This window comes from Rhinichthys klamathensis, unplaced genomic scaffold (genome assembly GCF_029890125.1).
Source record: "Rhinichthys klamathensis goyatoka isolate OS25496 unplaced genomic scaffold, OSU_Roscu_1.1 h1tg000708l_1, whole genome shotgun sequence".
NCBI classification, from domain to species: domain Eukaryota; kingdom Metazoa; phylum Chordata; class Actinopteri; order Cypriniformes; family Leuciscidae; genus Rhinichthys; species Rhinichthys klamathensis.
The window spans coordinates 1-6,417 of record NW_026607127.1 but is presented as its reverse complement, the minus strand read 5'-3'; positions in this window follow the sequence as shown (position 1 = coordinate 6,417).

Below are 6,417 nucleotides of genomic sequence, written 5' to 3'. Positions count from 1 at the left end.
CAACTCACTGAGAACACAACACCAACTCACTGAGAACACAACACCTACACACTGAGAACACAACACCGCCACACTGAGAACACAACACCGCCACACTGAGAAGACAACACCGACTCACTGAGAACACAACACCTACACACTGAGAACACAACACCGCCACACTGAGAACACAACACCGCCACACTGTGAACACAACACCGCCACACTGAGAACACAACACCGCCACACTGAGAACACAATACCGCCACACTGAGAACACAACACCGCCACACTGAGAACACAACACCAACTCACTGAGAACACAACACCGACACACTGAGAACACAACACCAACTCACTGAGAACACAACACCGACACACTGAGAACACAACACCGCCACACTGAGAACACAACACAAACTCACTGAGAACACAAACACCGCCACACTGAGAACACAACACCGGCACACTGAGAACACAACACGGCCACACTGAGAACGAAACACCGACACACTGAGAACACAACACCAACTCACTGAGAACACAACACCGACACACTGAGAACACAACACCGAACACAACACCGACACACTGAGAACGAAACACCGACACACTGAGAACACAACACCGAACACAACACCGACACACTGAGAACACAACACTAACACACTGAGAACGAAACACCAACTCACTGAGAACACAAACACCGCCACACTGAGAACACAACACCGACACACTGAGAACACAACACCGCCACACTGAGAACACAAACACCGCCACACTGAGAACACAACACCGCCACACTGAGAACACAAACACCGCCACACTGAGAACACAACACCAACTCACTGAGAACACAACACCGACACACTGAGAACACAACACCGACACACTGAGAACACAAACACCGACACACTGAGAACACAACACCGAACACAACACCGACACACTGAGAACACAACACTAACACACTGAGAACGAAACACCAACTCACTGAGAACACAAACACCGCCACACTGAGAACACAACACCGACACACTGAGAACACAACACCGACACACTGAGAACACAACACCGCCACACTGAGAACACAAACACCGCCACACTGAGAACACAACACCAACTCACTGAGAACACAACACCGACACACTGAGAACACAACACCGACACACTGAGAACACAACACCGACACACTGAGAACACAACACCGAACACAACACCGACACACTGAGAACACAACACTAACACACTGAGAACGAAACACCAACTCACTGAGAACACAAACACCGCCACACTGAGAACACAACACCGACACACTGAGAACACAACACCGACACACTGAGAACACAACACCGCCACACTGAGAACACAAACACCGCCACACTGAGAACACAACACCAACTCACTGAGAACACAACACCGACACACTGAGAACACAACACCAACTCACTGAGAACACAAACACCGCCACACTGAGAACACAACACCGACACACTGAGAACACAACACACAAATACCAACTCACTGAGAACACATGACCAACTCACTGAGAACACAACAAAAACTCACTAAGAACACAAACACCGCCACACTGAGAACACAACACCGCCACACTGAGAACACAACACACAAATACCAACTCACTGAGAACACATCACCAACTCACTGAGAACACAACACCGACACACTGAGAACACAACACCGCCACACTGAGAACACAACACCGAACACAACACCGACACACTGAGAACACAACACCGACACACTGAGAACACAACACCAACTCACTGAGAACACAACACCGACACATTGAGAACACAACATACACACTGAGAACACAACACACACACTGAGAACACAACACACACACTGAGAACACAATACACACACACACTGAGAACACAACACCGCCATACTGAGAACACAACACCGAACACAACACCGACACACTGAGAACACAACACCGACACACTGAGAACACAACACCAACTCACTGAGAACACAACACCGGCACATTGAGAACACAACACTAACTCACTGAGAACACAACACCGACACACTGAGAACACAACACCGACACACTGAGAACACAACACCGACACACTGAGAACACAACACCGACACACTGAGAACACTACACCGACACACTGAGAACACAACACACAAACACCAACACACTGAGAACACAACACCGACTCACTGAGAACACAACACACACACTGAGAACACAACACACACACTGAGAACACAACACCGACTCACTGAGAACACAACACCGACACACTGAGAACACAACACTAACACACTGAGAACACAACACACACACTGAGAACACAACACCGCCACACTGAGAACGAAACACCGACACACTGAGAACACATCACCAACTCAGAGAACACAACACCGCCACACTGAGAACACAAACACCACCACACTGAGAACACAACACCAACTCACTGAGAACACAAACACCACCACACTGAGAACACAACACCGCCACACTGAGAACACAACACCGCCACACAGAGAACACAACACCAACTTACTGAGAACACAACACCGACACACTGAGAACACAACACCGCCACACTGAGAACACAACACCGACACACTGAGAACACAACACCGCCACACTGAGAACACAACACCGACACACTGAGAACACAACACTAACACACTGAGAACACAACACCGACACACTGAGAACACAACACCGACACACTGAGAACACAACACCAACTTACTGAGAACACAACACCGACACACTGAGAACACAACACCGCCACACTGAGAACACAACACCGACACACTGAGAACACAACACCGCCACACTGAGAACACAACACCGACACACTGAGAACACAACACTAACACACTGAGAACACAACACCGCCACACTGAGAACACAACACCGACACACTGAGAACACAACACTAACACACTGAGAACACAACACCGACACACTGAGAACACAACACCGACACACTGAGAACACAACACCGACTCACTGAGAACACAACGCCGACACACTGAGAACACAACACCGACACACTGAGAACACAACACCGACTCACTGAGAACACAACACCAACACACTGAGAACACAACACTAACACACTGAAAACACAACACCGCCACACTGAGAACGAAACACCGACACACTGAGAACACAACACCGAACACAACACCGACACACTGAGAACACAACACCGAACATAACACCGACACAATGAGAACACATCACCGACTCACTGAGAACACAACACTAACACACTGAGAACACAACACCACCACACTGAGAACGAAACACCAACTCACTGAGAACACAAACACCGACACACTGAGAACACAACACTGCCACAATGAGAACACAACACCGAACACAACACCGACACACTGAGAACACAACACCGACACACTGAGAACACAACACCGACACACTGAGAACACAACACCGACACACTGAGAACACAACACCGACTCACTGAGAACACAACACCAACACACTGAGAACACAACACTAACACACTGAAAACACAACACCGACACACTGAGAACACAACACCGACACACTGAGAACACAACACCGACACACTGAGAACACTACACCGACACACTGAGAACACAACACACAAACACCAACACACTGAGAACAAAACACCGACTCACTGAGAACACAACACACACACTGAGAACACAACACACACACTGAGAACACAACACCGACTCACTGAGAACACAACACCGACACACTGAGAACACAACACTAACACACTGAGAACACAACACCGCCACACTGAGAACGAAACACCGACACACTGAGAACACATCACCAACTCAGAGAACACAACACCGCCACACTGAGAACACAAACACCACCACACTGAGAACACAACACCGCCACACTGAGAACACAACACCAACTCACTGAGAACACAAACACCACCACACTGAGAACACAACACCGCCACACTGAGAACACAACACCGCCACACTGAGAACACAACACCGCCACACTGAGAACACAACACCGACACACTGAGAACACAACACTAACACACTGAGAACACAACACCGACACACTGAGAACACAACACCGACACACTGAGAACACAACACCAACTTACTGAGAACACAACACCGACACACTGAGAACACAACACCGCCACACTGAGAACACAACACCGACACACTGAGAACACAACACCGCCACACTGAGAACACAACACCGACACACTGAGAACACAACACTAACACACTGAGAACACAACACCGCCACACTGAGAACACAACACCGACACACTGAGAACACAACACTGCCACAATGAGAACACAACACCGAACACAACACCGACACACTGAGAACACAACACCGACACACTGAGAACACAACGCCGACACACTGAGAACACAACACCGACACACTGAGAACACAACACCGACTCACTGAGAACACAACACCGACACACTGAGAACACAACACTAACACACTGAAAACACAACACCGCCACACTGAGAACGAAACACCGACACACTGAGAACACAACACCGAACACAACACCGACTCACTGAGAACACAACACTAACACACTGAGAACACAACACCACCACACTGAGAACGAAACACCAACTAACTGAGAACACAAACACCGACACACTGAGAACACAACACTGCCACAATGAGAACACAACACCGAACACAACACCGACACACTGAGAACACAACACCGACACACTGAGAACACAACACCGACACACTGAGAACACAACACCGACACACTGAGAACACAAACACCGACACACTGAGAACACAACACCAACTCACTGAGAACACAACACCAACACACTGAGAACACAATACCGACACACTGAGAACACAACACACAAACACCAACACACTGAGAACACAATACCGACACACTGAGAACACAACACACAAACACCAACACACTGAGAACACAACACCGACACACTGAGAACACAACACCAACTCACTGAGAACACAACACCGACACACTGAGAACACAACATACACACTGAGAACACAACACACACACTGAGAGCACAACACACACACTGAGAACACAACACACACACACACACACACACACTGAGAACAAAACACCAACACACTGAGAACACAACACCGCCACACTGAGAACACAACACCGACACACTGAGAACACAAACACCAACTCACTGAGAACACAAGACCGACCCACTGAGAACACAACACAATTGAGAACACAATACACAAACACCGACACACTGAGAACACAACACACAAACACCAACACACTGAGAACACAACACCAACTCACTGAGAACACAACACCGACACACTGAGAACACAACATACACACTGAGAACACAACACACACACTGAGAACACAACACACACACTGAGAACACAACACACACACACACACACACTGAGAACACAACACCAACACACTGAGAACACAACACCTCCACACTGAGAACACAACACCGACACATTGAGAACACAACACACAAACACCAACACGCTGAGAACACAACACCGACACAGTAAGAACACAACACACAAACACCAACACACTGAGAACACAACACCTACACACTGAGAACACAACACCTACACACTGAGAACACAACACCGACACACTGAGAACCCAACACCGACACACTAACAACACAACACCGACACACTGAGAACCCAACACACAAACACCAACACACTGAGAACACAACACAAAAACACCAACACACTGAGAACACAACACCGACACACTAAGAACACAACACCAACTCACTGAGAACACAACACCGACTCACTGAGAACACAACACCGCCACACTGAGAACACAACACCAACACACTGAGAACACAACACCGACACACTGAGAACACAACACCTACACACTGAGAACACAACACCGCCACACTGAGAACACAACACCGACACACTGAGAACACAACATACACACTGAGAACACAACACACACACTGAGAACACAACACACACACAGAGAACACAACACACACACTGAGAACACAACACACACACTGAGAACACAAGACCGACCCACTGAGAACACAACACCGACACACTGAGAACACAACATACACACTGAGAACACAACACACACACTGAGAACACAACACACACACTGAGAACACAACACACACACTGAGAACACCAATACCGACCACTGAGAACACAACACCATTGAGAACACAATACACAAACACCGACACACTGAGAACACAACACACAAACACCAACACACTGAGAACACAACACCGACACACTGAGAACACAACACCAACTCACTGAGAACACAACACCGACACACTGAGAACACAACATACACACTGAGAACACAACACACACACTGAGAACACACACACACACTGAGAACACAACACACACACACACACTGAGAACACAACACC